Genomic DNA, 16,143 nt, shown 5'->3' with positions numbered 1-16,143 from the left:
CAATATATGTGAAGGGTGCTAATACCTCTCCCTTGCATAATTGACTCCCGAACCTAAATTTGGTTGCGACGATCATCTTGTTTTTCTTTTAAGGTTTTATCGATATTTCCCCTTTCCTTTGGAATAAATAAAGTTCGGTGGTGACTCTGTATATTTTGTGGCGCGATAGTTAGTAAAGTCAATTATTGAAAGTATGTTGGTTCACCGTATATCCATTTACAACTGGCCTACTAGCATCATCAAATTCCTTGAAACTTTGATGAGAAACTTTATTTTGAATGGTAACATGGAAAAGGAAAAAGTTGTGAGCGTTGCCTAGAAAACTTATTGCAAAAGTCTCAATGAAGGAGGGCTTGGTTTAAAGTCTCTAAAGACTTTTAATGAAGCTTCTAACCTTCATCTTTGTTGTAATTTCTATCAAGCTAAAAATTATTGGTCATAGCTCCTTGACTATACAGTTATAAGAAATAATAGAATCATTACTCATAACAGAAAATCCCCTTTATGGAGTAGCATTAAAACTTGTTTTGGCACAATAAAAGATTGTACTCATTGGTTGACTGACAATGGTGATCTTACCAACTTTTGGCTAGATTCTTGGTTAAATGAACCTTTGCTCTCAAATTCAAAATCCTTGTCATCTACCATAACACTCTCACCTCAAAGGTGAGTTACTTTTAAAAAACAAGAATTGGGTCATCCCTAATAACATAAAGACTACTTTTCCTATTCTACAATCTCTAGTTTCCAAGATCTTCATTCCACTCATGGATATTGATGATATTTTGGTGTGAAGTGACTTTAGTAATGGTCTTCTCAGAATGAAGCAAGATTATAACTTCCTTGACAAACATATTCCTTTTCCTTTTTGGTATATTTTCCCTTGGAACAATAATATACCTCCTTCTATATCTCCGTTGGTCTAGAGATACATTTATAATAGGCTTCCTACTAATGAAAACATGGCCACAAAAGGCTTTTCACTTCCTTCCATTTGTAATCTCTGCAAGATCCATGCCGAAACCTCTAATCATATTATCTTTAATTGTTTCTTGGTAAAGAAAAATTGGGCTTGGTTTATAGATTATTTTGACATCCAATCTGTCATACCCCAAAATTTGTCCTCCCTTTTTCATTTTTATCTCACTTGTGTCAAATTCATGTGTACTATTCATTCATGTTAATAATTTCATATAGTCATCATGGATTCAAAGTTTATGATAATTCATACCTAACACGGGCTAGGGTTTGCACAAGAATCAAGCCCTAGGGCTTTGGTGGTGCAGTCAATTTGGAATCAAGCCATGGAACCCTAATTTAAGACCTTGGTTTATAAATATTTAATTATGGTATGCCTAAACCCTAATTCTTAACTTTTGGTGCCCATGGGTCTTCTGGTTTGCACTAGGTGTTAGAATTCTAATTTCTTGGCTCATTTATGGACCATTTTCTTGAAACGCATTCTTGATTGGTTGGTGATCCCTAATTGTGTGATTTTCATTGTGATCAAGCCGTCGAGCCCTGATTATAGTGTCTTGACATTAGGGTTTGTATGTTGATCTTGCACGTGAAACCCTGATTGTGGGTGTTTGACATTCATCTGATCATTATAGATGACATCCTGCCCTTATCTATGGAATCAATCATTTGATCATGGTTTACGCTTATTTTTTTATGATTCATGTGGTCCAAAGTTGTGCTATGCATAATCATTCAGGTTTTGTGGCCTATTTAAGGCTTCATGGTGTATTGATTCATATTTTTTTAGTGCATTCATTCAAGTTTTAAATTGTATGGTTCATTCAAGTCTCTTGGTTCAAAGTGAATTCAAACATGGAACTTTTTGGAGGTAAAATTACAATTTGAAATTAAGGCATATTTTGCATTAAAATAAAGGAATCATTTCCATTCAAAATAGTGCATTCCATTCATACAAATACCAATTACATCATTCATACAAAAAATTACAAGAAATATGACCTTGACCCTACAGTTAACTTTGGATAAATGTTGACTTTTTGGTCAACCAGTTGATCAAAATCAACTCACCTAATCCATGAGCCTAATCCTAATCTCCACTTTGGTTCTTCATTGTACCATCTTATCCCTTGATCTCACATGCCAAAGTTGTTTCATGTGTAAGTTTCATCAAAACCATGACTTGATTTGCTTTGCCATACCATGTCATGCCTTTATGCATTAGAACCTACAAGAACAAGCATCAAGTAGTAAGCCATTCAAACCATAACAACCTAAAACCAACATTAAAACCAATTCACATTTCACACGTTCCACTAAGGGTCCACAAAGATTCACCATCATCCATAAATTAACTAGTCATGACATGCAAAATTACAACAACAAAGTCATGATCAGCTCTGCAGCATCCATATGAGTCCAATACATTTTCAAATCAATTGGCATTCCAGGATAATTCATTGATTAGTGTGGCATAGCATGAAAAGTGAAGATCATTTCACTAATTAACATGCCAATCAAGTGATGTTAACCATGCATAAACCTAACACCTTCCCAACATAAACCCAAGACGTTCCTGCAGCAAACAACCCTGTTTCTAACACTTCATAGAAGAACATTTGAACTAAGAAAAGATATGCTAACACAACCACTGAGCTAGTGATCAAGCATCCTAACACTAAATTGGTGATCCAAGCTAATCATTTCACCACCTGCAAACCAACTACAAGCAGGCATGAACAACAAACATTCACATAAATCCTAACTTTCATAAAAATCTAACACCAAGCTTCATAATAGCCATGGGTATAGCAATACACATACATGAACAGAGCTATGACTAGTAGCATTCTAACACCAAACATGACCAATTTTGCAACAGAAAATTGGCATTGCCAAGTTTTTTTTTTCTGAATTAAGCATGGTAAGGCAAGGATCATTAATGTTACTCTAACAGAGAAGCAACAAACCATCAATCAGTTTGCAACAACTCCTTTTTTCCAAAAGCTCAATTTGTAGATAACACTAGCTAATTGCAAACTAAAATTCCAGTTTACCTTAACTAACATAGTAATTGTTTACCATACAAACTCCCATTAAATAGCAGAGTTATAAAGCTAACTACAGCAAAATAGATATTTCTAATGGTGCAATCAAAGTTTCCCTTACTTAACTAACTATGCAATTAACTTGCTAACAGGTTTACTAACATCAATTTAACATTTTACTAACAGATATTCAAGACAATTTAGCTGTTGCATTATGTATAACAGAGTCAAAAAGAAAAAACATCTAAACAATAGGGCTCGAACTAACAGAGTTAATAGTTTTTCTAAATAATCATAACTAACTAGTTCTCTAACTTAACTTAACTAACTTCCATTTAACAGATCTAACAGACTTAACAGCTTTCAAATTCACTCAACTAACTCCATAACTAACTTCAAACAGATTTAACAGACTAATCTAACTCATTCTAACAAAGTAATTAACAGTAATCTAGCATCTAACTTATTTTAACTAGCAGGATTTAACATAGTTAATCTCTGTTAAATCCAGCTCCTATGTAAGCTAATCACTCACCACAATTAGGTTCTTCAATCAGAGTTCACAAATCACAATCCATCACATTTTTCTCCAAAATCACAATCTCAGAATCTTCACCTCCCTGATTCACTCTCTGTCACCAAACTCTCACATAGAGCTCTACTTGGAAGCCATTGAAGCTTCACATTGAAGCTTCAATTGTACTCGAGCTAAACCTTCAACTCACATTCTTCACTCAGGCACACGACAACAAGAATACACAGCAGCAAGAACATCACAATCAAGTATCACCTACAGGCTATTGAAGGTAGAATAAGAGGAGTTAAGAAGAAGAGGAAGGAGAATATGAGTGTAATTCATACCTGATTCAAGAGTATCCATCTCGCTGTAATCATCTTCTTCATTCCAACTATTCCCCGAGAAAATCTCTTCTTTGGAGGTATTCGATTCTCTCTCTTTTCTCGTCCTAATCTTGTTATCATCTTGTAGAATACACTCTAAGGAGCATTATCCCTAAGCTTTGGGACTGAATTCGTACGTAATCACTATTTAATTTAGGATGTGAAACTTATGGTTCTTTGTTCTCTGGCTTCGATTTAAAGCCGTGAATGAGAATTGTTGAAAATCAAAGTCATGTCGAGATTTTGTAGAGGAAGTCAATCTCAGTGACATGACTTTTGTGGTAGACGACCTCCGCCGTCGCCGGAGGCATTTTTTGGCGCGGTGGAGACGGAGAAGGTATGGTAAGATGAATTAGCATGTGATCTGTTCTAACCTAAAGAACCCGGTCCTTCTAAATTCACGTGGATGTTTGTTTTGGGAATGCGCCCATTCTTCAGTATCATCCCCATTTTGAATCATAGACTAGGGACATTGGGCCCTAGCGATGGGCCTGCACTCATTCCTTCCTTACAGACCCCCCTTTCTCTGCTTCACACACCCCCTGCGCCATTAATAACCTTAATCCATTCTTAATCTCCATTATTCATTAATTATCATTAATTAATTCTGATTAACTTTCGATCTCTGATTTTTGTACTTTGTTGTATAAAATGATGTGTTAATATTAGAATTAGGTTAAGATTAAATTTTGCTTAATTTTTCATCATGAATTAACATGTTAATTTTAATTGGTTAGTTTTAATTAATTCTAATTAATCTTGATTGGTTCCATATTAACTCAATTATGCATAATTAGATGTTAGAATTAGGTTAATTTCCAGATTAGCCTATTTTTTTATCTCATGACATTATTAGATTTAGATCGAATTAATTAGGTTTAGTTGATTTTGACTAGGTTTTAACTGTTAGAAATTAATTCAACATTTCCCTAATTGATCAATTTGTGCACAATGACAATTTTACCTCTAGGATTTAGAAGATTCATGTTATGCATGCTCCCCTGGCTTAGGGATTTGCTTAGAATCAGTTCATTTAGTTTGACTGATTAATCCATTAAGTTGTACATAATTCAACTGATTCTTTCCCAATGATTATATGTTGATCAAAGTTTACTTTGATCAACCAAATCTATCATCTATATTCAATCATAACTATTCATCTTAGTCACATATTGTTTGTCTTGGAAACCGAATATCATACTTTCTTTGGGATTCCATGTATAACCTTTTAGGACAATTAATTAGTGTCCACATTTGTACCAAAACTTATTTTTATTGATGCCAAACATTGTATTCCTTCTTTTTTCGACCAATATGCCTGCTTTTCCTTTGTGGTACAAATTTCATTCCTTTTATAGATTCCAATACACCATTATCCTTTGGTTTCAAATATACCTTTCTATCACTTCTACCCAATCTTTCTATTCCTTTTACTTTAATTAGTTCTCTCTATCCTACCATTCATTTTCCATTATTCAGTATTCACTACCTCCGTTCAATATTTTCTACCTTTCATTCACTCCATGTGATATACTTTCTCTTTGAGACAAATACACTTTTTATTTGAGCTTCATGCATAATTTTGGGTCAATAACCAATACCCATCTCTTATCCAAGAGTTGTGTGTCTTGTATAGACATACATTTCCTTTTGTGTCCTTGTAAGTCCTTATATAGGCAAATACCCTTCTTTTTTTGGTCATATGCCAATTTTCCTCTTGGGTTTAGATCTACCTACTTTATAGGTTCAAACCACACTATTCTTTGGTTCAAACCATATTTGTTATCACTCTTCTTTCATCTCCCCCCTTTAGTTCTATGAACTACAAAGCTCTGAATTCTTATTTCACTATAAGGATGCGTAGGCATGTGGGCCCTAATCCTCACCGAGCACTTTGTCTATTCTTTTCCTTTTCCCTTTATTCTTTTTCGAGTAACGTTTAGATAGTAACACCCATTCAAGAAAATAACAATCAAAACGGTTCCTGTTTAATACAATGGATGTGAGGGATGCTAATACCTTCCCCTTGTACAATCAACTTCCTTACCCATTTTCTCTTCCCCCGGGTTTTATCGATGTTTTCCCTTTCCTTTGGGAATAAATAAAGTTTGATGGCGACTCTGTTGTATCTTCGAGCATGCGATGCGTTCGAGTATATTTCCACTAGCTTCACAATCTAATATAAATAATTTATTTGACTACAAGGTAGTTATCCTCAGGGACTAATCTCCTGAAGCTCAGAATGTTCTCATGACTTGCATTATTAATGTATTCCATCAAGTTTAGTCGGCTAGAAACATGTTGAGATTTGAAGCCAAGGATACTTATTGGAAAACTTGTATCACCAACATCTCCTTAAAAGCCAAGCTAGTTGGAAATCACACATCCAGGTTGTCCAATTCCTTCATCTCTAATTTCATTATCTTAAAGAAATTTGACATCATTATTCATCCTCGAAAGAAATTGAAGACAAAAGAGGTTCTTTGGCATTTTCCTCATGCATGTTGGTTTAAATGTAATAATGATGGCTTGGCCAGAGGCACCCCTACTTTATGTGTTTGTGGTGGCATCCTCAGAAAAATGACAAAGCTTGTCGTGTTGATAATTTTTGTGCTTATCTTAACTTTGGAATTGCTTTGCTAGTTGAGAAGTTTGTTGCAATGGTAGCTCATTAAAAGGCGGTGGATAATAATTGGATGAAAGTTTAGATTGAAACAGGTTGTGCCCTTGTTGTTAATTCTTTCTCAAATTCTAATTTGGTTTCTTGGAGGATTAAAGCTAGATGGCTCAAGTGTTTATCCTTTTCCCAATCTATATATATATATATATATATATATATATATATATATATATATATATATATATATATATATATATATATATATATATATATATATATATATATATATATATATATATATATATATATATATATATATATATATATATATATATATATATATATATATATATATAGATAGATAGATAGATAGATAGATAGATAGATAAGCTAATTCTTGTACGGGTTTTCTTGTCAACTTAGGTCTTAAGTGTAAAACTTTCTCTTTGGTTTTTTCATGTTCATAGTGATATTGGTAAGGATTACTTGCTAGACAAGATTAATACCCATAGAGACATTTTTCTTAAAGGTCTTGGTTTGGTCGATCCTTGTTCTTTTGATTTTGTTTTTATTTTATTGGATATCTTCTTTTTGGTTTTAAAAAACAAATCTATTAATTTATATGATGAATATACACATAGTTATCTAATAAAATTATAATATGTAAAAATTGGAGTGTTACAATATCAATACGATAGTATTACGTTTCAATAGTATATGTGAATACAATTTATAATTTTATGTTTAGACTTTAACTCATGATAGATAATTATTTAGGTATAAATTTAACAATACCTCACAACACCAGATAGATCTACATATCATATTATAAATGACCATGTTCTTCAAAACATAACCATGATTTATCTAAGGTTTAGACATATGATAGCCTTGTCTGATGAGTAATTTCTCTTAGAAAAATGTTATTAGTCAATTTATTAGTATAGTAGATATCAAAACTTGAATGTTCTTCTCAAAATTAAGATTAAAATTAAGATCGGGGGATTTATCATAATCTAATTTCCCTTTGTTATATCTTTAATGTCTAACATTTGAGTTTTTTCAATACATCCAATCATGCTAGCTAATACTATCAAATCTTGTGGATAGATATAAAAAATAGATGGCTCAATCAATTGACTTTACTAATAAACTAAGTCTTATATCCTCTCTACGAGGAACTTTGATTAATATATTAAAACAAGTTTAAAATATTTAATGCCAATTGTCAAAAAGAAAATATAACACTAGTTAAAACAAAATGAAGATAAGTACCACATTCCAAATACATTTTTCATTTTTATATTAGATGTTTCCTTTAAAATATTTGCGCGTCTGGTAATAATATTACTCCCTCAGTTTCATTTTACCATCATTTTGGGTGGGATATTTACAAACACTTTAATGGTTAAGTTTTTCTGATGATAGTCAATGATGATAGTCAATGAGATGTTTTTAAATTAGAATTGTGTATACTTACGATCATTTTTAGTTTATAAAAGAAATAAAATGTTTAAACAAATATTTTAAAAATCGGATCAAATCATTTGGTTCAATCGGTTGGACCGGGAATCGGAGATTAATCCGATTGGGTCAACCTTTTGAAACCGCTAGTGAGTCAAAATCGGAGTAAAATCGAAAAAACCATATTGAACCATCCAAAACCATTCGAACCAAAGAACCGGAGCCGATTTTGTAAAACCGTCCAGTTTAAAAAATGCATCAAATTGACCATTTTAAAAAACAAATATTAATATGTTAATATCAAAACTTAACCTACATTCTCAATTACAAAATAAAATCCGTATTTTTTTATAACCATACGAATTTCTAAATTTTGGCATTACATTATAGTTTTTCTTTCAACCATACTCCATCATCATCACGTTGTCCATTTCAAACATAATCACGATATCCAACTCAATATTGATTGTCGTTCAAGTCAATATTGTTTGTTGTTGTCAATTAAGATTTATTTATCGTAGTTCAACTCAAATTCATTTTTTTTCGTTTAATGAAGTATATTATATTATTTATTTTTGGCATTTTATCTTATTTAATTTAGATATTTATAATTATTTAAACTTTATTTTAATTATTATATTCTACAATTTTAATTTTGGTTTGAATTAGTTTAAGTTAGTTTATTATAATTCTTTAATTTGATCAAATTATTCTTAAATGAAAATTGAAATGAAATGTAGAACCATGTTATGTTATTATATTTGTTATCGATATTGTTGTATTAAATTTGTAATGAATTTTTGAAATAATTATTTTATTAAGTTGTGAATATATAATTATGTGTGACATATTTACGAAATTTAGTTTTATATTATTAGTTTATTTAATTAACGGTTCGACCGTAAGTTTAACCGATTGAATCAATTGAACCTTAAACCGCGAGTTTCATCGGTTCAATCTCTGGTTCGGTTTTTAAAACTGATTTAAAATACTTAACAAATCTTACTTTATTAAATGAAATTTATTTTTTAATTATTATAAAAGTATAAAAAACAATTTTTTTTAAAAGAATTGTTATTGATAAGTAAAATTTTATTTTAAAATAATACTACACAATTAATTTTAATTAAAAAATTATATAAACTTTACTTAATGAAAAATGTATAAAAGATAAGTATAAAATATACAATACCAATTTTTGAAAAGAAAACATAACACTAATTAAAACAAATATACCTTCCAAATATTTTTCACTTTTATATTAAATGTCTCTTTTAAGAATATTTGTGTCTTTATGACATCACTTCCTTGATTTTCTTGATTTTTTTATGAACATTAGAATGAGATCTGACGTTTAAGTATATGACAGTCATAAATGAGAAATTTTTAAAGTTAGAATTATGTGTACTTAACACTAAATTATTTTAATTATAAAAAATAAATTTTTAAAGAAATAGATCTCCTATGTAAGGTGTTCATTGATCACGTATCCCTGACGATCTAGATTATCTTGGGAGGCATTTGTGCCTACGATTCCTTTTGGATCATCTCTCTTTTTGAACATGAGTGAGTTGGCTGTTGATACACTTAACAAATGTCACCTTATTAAACAAAAGATATTTTTATTTATTAAAATTTGTAAAAAATAAACTTTAAAAAAAAGACTTGTTACTAATAAATAATATATTCATTTTTATATAATATTAAATAAAATTTAGTCTTTATTAAAAAAATTACAGATATTTGAATTAATAAAAAATATGCTATGCTAAATATACAAATATATAATACCAATTGTTAAAAAGAAAATATAAAAAGGCGAGTATTGTTCCTTTAGATTGACTTCATTGGATAAAACAACATATGTAAGAGATGTATTTTGTGCATAGGCAACATGTTGAACAAGATGTTTCAGCATGTGTTTCACCATCTGGAACAAGATGCGTATTGTGTAGAGGAAATATGTGGAACAAGATATTTTAGCATGTGTTCCATCATCTGGCATCAGTCTGCAGACCAATCCTTATTAGTGAATTTGAGTGCATCGATGTTTAATTCCTAGAAAATTTGTTGCTATATCTTTAAACAAAATATTATTCACTAAGATTTGCTAACAAAACTTTACTAATCCATAAGCTTTAAGAAGATTTAATTAGATATGAATTAATTAAAAAGATTTGGAGTTGGAAGATTTGATTGGATTTGCATTGAAGCAAAGATTTAATTGGATATACATTGAAGATAGATTTGGTTCAGTTTTATTCAAGATTGTGCTGACGATTTAATTAAACAAATATTGCATGAAGAGTTTTAATGGGATATGTTTTAATTATAAGATATCAATTTTTATTTAATGAGAATATTTTCAATATAATATTTAGAAGTGTGGTTCAGTTTTAGGAATAGATTTATTCTAAATCCTTTATTTGAGAAGTTAGAATTGTGATTTATATCTAATAAAGATTTTATTTGAGTTGTTCAAGATTCAGAATTTTGTCACGATGGCACATGTGGGACCTGCATGTGTGCAACATTTGTCACTTGTCAGTAGGCCAATGTTGTAGTTGTTTAAGGCGTGATTTTCTGATTATATCTCAGTAAGATTTGTTTCTATTTGTTGCTATCTTTTAGCCGTGTATTTATATAGATTTGTTTGATTGTATTTGACGTAATCAAATAAATTTAAATGGAGATTAAAATTTGAATTTGAATAAAAACAAATCATATCTTTTAGAGACTTTTATGAAGCAAATCAAAACAGAATCACCTATATTTCTGGACGAAATCAAAGTTGCTTATGCTCATTGGAAAAATCCCATAAGAAGGATTGTTATTTAAGAAGACTCGAACTTCTCTTGAAAGGATGTGCAAGTATTAAAGACTCTTTGTATTAGGGTTTATCTTTTGAGTCTTTATTTGTGTTAATATTTTGCACCACTCTAGCGTCTCCATTCATATCTTAAGGCATAGAATTTGGCTTGTTAGTTGAGTTGTAATTCTTTGTTCCTAGGTATTAATTCTATAAGCTTGAGAACTAACTATTTGTGTGGTACGATTATTTCAATCATATCGTAATTGTCTAAACACTTAGGAGAGTATTTGAGCGAAAGTGAGAGGGTTCTCATATTTAGAGGGATTGTATAACGAAGCTTTACGGGTAGTATTAGGAAAGTATCTTTGAACTGGGAGAGTTCAAAGTAATCCCATTTGTCCTTCTGACTATTGGGAGTGAAATAGTTCTATAGGGAGTTCTAAATAGAAAGTTACTAGGATTATGAAGAGACATTGAACAACACGGTGTTGTTGTTCCTATAAGACTAATTATACTAATTCAAGATAGTGAATTTTCTTTCTTGGGAGGAGTTCCTCCCAAAGGTAGGTGTGGTTTCACCGAACTAGACTAACAATTCCTCATATTTTAATTGTTATTTGCTATCGATCTTGAAAACTGGTTCTTTTTGGTATATAATATCCTAAAAACCGTGTCTCACATTTGTCCCCATAATATATCATCTATCATAAACCAGTTGTACACGTTATCCCAAGAATTTGGTCCAACATTTGTCCTCTTGAGAACAGAATTTCAATTGGCATCAAATGAGTCACCCTTTTCTATCTAGGTGCATTCCAGTGCTTTTATTCTATTCAATATGGAGAATTTCAATGAAGAAAGAGTTGTTCATCAGCTAAAGATTCTTTATGGTATTAAGAATCCTCCAAAGAATAGAGCGAATGACAATTATGAATATTGTGAGATCAAATAGATTATGATTCTGAATAAAATCTCAGACTTGTTAAGATCTTTAGTAAACTCATGAGAAAACTAGACTAGATATCTGTGAATAATCTCCCTATCAATGTCAAGAACATTCAGCAAAAAGAAAAAGATGGTGAAATATGAAATCTCAATTATTCTTACAGGTGCAAAGGGATATAATGTCTTAAATGCAAATATTTTGGACATATTCAAACTGAATGCTCAAGTTTTTCAAGGATACAAAGAAAATTCTACCATGTCATAAAGGATAAGATAGATGAAGAAGGTGGATTTAATGAAGGAAACAATGTTTTGACTTTCAAATACATGCAAAGAGGATATACATACTGGTGAGCCATCATATTAAAAAAAGGTGTATTACTCATATTCAGAAAATATATTGCATAATTCCAAGTAACATGTCTACTAGAAAATAGAATGCAGAATGTCAAGTAACATGTCTCAACATCTGGTCAAACATGATTACCCTTGCATTAATTGTGTCTTCTTCATTACCTTGTACTATTGTAAGTTGTATGGTAGACAACCATATCATCAACATATGTATCTCCAATGGAATGAGAAGTCTTAAATGCATCATCAACGAGTTTGGCATGTCAAACCTAATATTCTTGTTCATACTGCGCGTTCCTCCCACAAGGTATTTTCTTGCGAATATTGTTATTTTGAAAGTAGATGCAACATACAGTTAATAGGAGAAAGAAACTATGTTACATTTTGTGATAGAAATAAGAGAAAGATATTTGTAAAGATGAAGACTGTTGCTGCCATTATAAAGAAAAATGTTGAAGATTATGTTTCAGACATCATGGATGACATGTTAGAAATAGAAATTAAGCTTGGGAGTACAAGGAACTTTGCTGCAAAGAAATATGTCATATGTTTGTCTGACCTCGAAATTGAAGAGGGTAAAATTTATGAGGACTGTCAAGTAGGGAAGAAAATCAAGATGTTTCAAGATCTTACTCATGTTTCCGAATTACCACTGATAGACTTTATAAGACACTTGCAAAGAGTTTCCATTAAAGGGAAGGCTAATGGTCAGGCTGGAGGTACTCCCAACATTGAACGACCAAGAGTGGTTCAGAAGAAGAAACTAAGGAAGATTATTGTTTATGGTACAATTCTTCCTATTGGAATTCCTTCTCATATTTCTGGAATTTTCACTATTCAAATACATGATATTGTGTTTGGTGAAGCTAATATTGGTGTTCCTCTTAGTTTGTTGAATCTTAGTTATAAGATGTATGTTCTAGATATTGCTCTCCACAATATGCCGCATTTTGACAAGTCTTATCTAGCTGTTGGTGGAAATATGCTTGATGTCCCACTAATGTATGAGCCTATAATACACCATCATCTAATTCAAAAGTATTTTACTGATGATACCCAGAAAACCAATATGGGAAATCAAGATGTTGATAAATATGTGTCAGACATCTTATCCGACATGTTGGAGACTGAGTCTAAAATTCATAAGGAGAATGATGATCTGATCCCTGAAAATAATTATTTAAGTGACGATGATCATGTCCATGAATATGTTGAGGTTGATATTGTTGTAGCCCGTGGAAGTGTTATTAATAACCATAATGAGAAAAGAAAATATGCATCAAAAGGAAAGAATGGTCATGTAGTAGAAGATGTGGTGAAAGATGTTGAGACATTGTGTGAACATGTGGTAAGTAATGATGAAATCATATTTTTGGTGTGTGTTGTTAATAGCATTATATATATATATATATATATATATATATATATATATATATATATATATATATATATATATATATATATATATATATATATATATATATATATATATATATATATATATATATATATATATATATATATATATATATGTATATATATGTGGACCAAGGGTGCATAATGAGTAATGAGAATAATGGACTAGAATATGAAACAATTAAACCAATAGGCTAGGAGATCATGAACCAATACATTATGAAAAATGGACCAAGGACTTGAATGCACCATAGTCCTAGGATCAAATGGTCTTGAATGACAAATAGAATGCACATTACATGGATGAAAGCTTGAACAAGGCCTTGGATCAAATGAATCACCAAGCCTATAAGCATGTAGATCAGATGATCAACTTGATGGATGATCCTCAAGAATAAAACAACCTTGATGATTGATGATGCATGATATAATGACCAAGAACCATCCTCTAATGAATTAGGGTTTCAGTCGATCACAAGACCAAAAGTCAAACCAACATGGCCCACAAGTACCAAATATCCTCGATGAGGGTTTCATGATGCCAACCATCAAATCAAGCAATAAGGCCCCACAATCAACTTCCCAATCCAACAAACCCAAGATTAGGGTTACAAGATTAAGTCAAAGCTCATAAGACAAACCATAATCATCCAATAGTACCAAAAATGATTAAGTCACCCCTTGATTACAAATGATTGGCATTACAAAAATCCCTAGGGCATGATCCTCAAGTAAACCCTAGATTTCGTTAGATATAAATAACCACAAACTTTGAATCTATGAAGATTATTAGAAAGTGCTATTATGAATGAATGATGCACATGTATGAGGCATGAATGAGTGCAGATGACCCTCAAGTCAAAGGTTAGATGAAAATGGGAGGGAAAATTTTGGGATGTGACAAGGTACAAGTACTTAGGTGTGGTTTCTGTGGAGAGGGGCATGCAAATGGAAGGTGCTCTTTGGAAGGATCGAGTGAAGAAGCCTAATTTTCTAATTTCCAGAAAATAGCCCGTGTTCAGATTGAGCAATAACTAGAAAATAGTTTTTTTTTCACAATTTGGCCTAAGACAAACGATTATCATATGGTGACAATTGATTGTCATCAAACATGGTTAGCTACTGACTTTCAAAAAAGTCATATTTTCAGGCCAGACAATCGATTCTTTTTTACAGCAATTGATTGGCATTTATTTGTTTTCCAAGAATATATTGATGTAATCGATTGCACTACAATGACAATTGATTGTCATCCTCAAATTTTCAAAAAACACACTGATACAATCAATTACGCTAAAATGACAACGATTGTCATCCTTAATTTTTCCAAAAATACACTGATGCAATCAATGGCACTATAATGACAATTGATTGTCATCCTCATTTTGTTCAAAAATACAGTGATGCAATTGATTGCACTATAATGACAATCGATTGATATTATTAAATTTTCCAGAAAACCAATTTTCACTTAATCGCTCGTCTTCTTCATCCCACGCCTCTTACCACTCATACTAGTACCAATTTTATCAGTCAAAACACCACCAATTCATATCCTATTATGACTAATACATCAAATATCCTTAGACTAACAATGATATATCGTGTTTATCATGAATTAATCCATTATAGAGACACCCTAAAATTCCCAATTAAGCACAGTTTTATCACAACATCAATGGAATCATGAACCTCAAACAAAACAGCAACAAAACACATATTATCGCATTAATCCATGGAAAAACAGAATCACAACATTCCTTCTATCATGTTCATAATAAATCAATAGAGAAAACACAAACCCTATTGGAGGTTAAGGGAAACCTCTCTATCCTTTCATGATATAAGCACCCTTAGATGAAGAATTCCCCTACCTTGTAATTCCATTAAAAAGCAGCAAAGCAAGCTTCTAAGTATCCTTTCTCTCAATCCCTAACTCTCCCTTCCAATGTTCTTCTCTCACATCGTCTTGTTTTCACGTATTGATCGAAAAGTTCCTTAAACCTAATTTTCTCTAAATTTTAGAATATATATAATTATAATTAATTTCTCTTAATTACACTTTTTCCCAACAAGCAATCAACTTCTCTCCACTCACCACTAAACTCTCTCAACTCACAAAACTTTCTCAATTCTCCATATTCTCACCAATTTCTATTTAATTAATCACCATTCAACTAATTAATTAACACAAAACACCACAAATAACTTCCTTGACCAAACATGTCACACATTGCAAAATAATTATTTAAATAAATTACTTAATTAAATTAAATACGTAACTAAATAAGTGAATAATTAAATTAGGGTGTTACATCATGGGACACAGACATACCATGTTGGTCTCGGGAAATTCGTTTGGGAAGAGCCCCTTTAGTGTGATCTTTGCACTTTTTATTCTGATTTGATCCTTTGACCTCTTATTACCTGAAAACATAAAAGGAAGATAAATCGTATAACATAGAACTAAAAGGATGAAAACACAGATGAAAATAGAAGAAAAGCAAACAGAAAACACGATAAATTTACCACTTATCATCGAAATGACCACAAATAATGTGGGTCTTGAAATGATACCTACTAAAGGTTCAAGAAACACAAGAAAT

The 16,143-nt window shown here is 31.3% G+C and overlaps 1 long non-coding RNA gene across 1 annotated transcript; it reads right to left on the bottom strand.

Annotated features, from left to right (window-relative positions):
• Window positions 1–1,885: 1,885 nt before the first annotated feature.
• On the bottom strand, window positions 1,886–4,357 carry LOC127074314 (uncharacterized). Its single transcript, XR_007785969.1, has 2 exons — window positions 3,888–4,357; window positions 1,886–2,206 (listed from the first exon to the last, which is right to left on the bottom strand). It is a non-coding gene; the product is annotated as an uncharacterized LOC127074314 (long non-coding RNA).
• Between the last annotated feature and the right edge of the window lie 11,786 nt (window positions 4,358–16,143).

Source organism: Lathyrus oleraceus, chromosome 4, assembly GCF_024323335.1.
Source record: "Lathyrus oleraceus cultivar Zhongwan6 chromosome 4, CAAS_Psat_ZW6_1.0, whole genome shotgun sequence".
NCBI classification, from domain to species: domain Eukaryota; kingdom Viridiplantae; phylum Streptophyta; class Magnoliopsida; order Fabales; family Fabaceae; genus Lathyrus; species Lathyrus oleraceus.
Note: the sequence above shows the minus strand (reverse complement) of the source record. Positions and strands in the feature narration are given on the sequence as shown.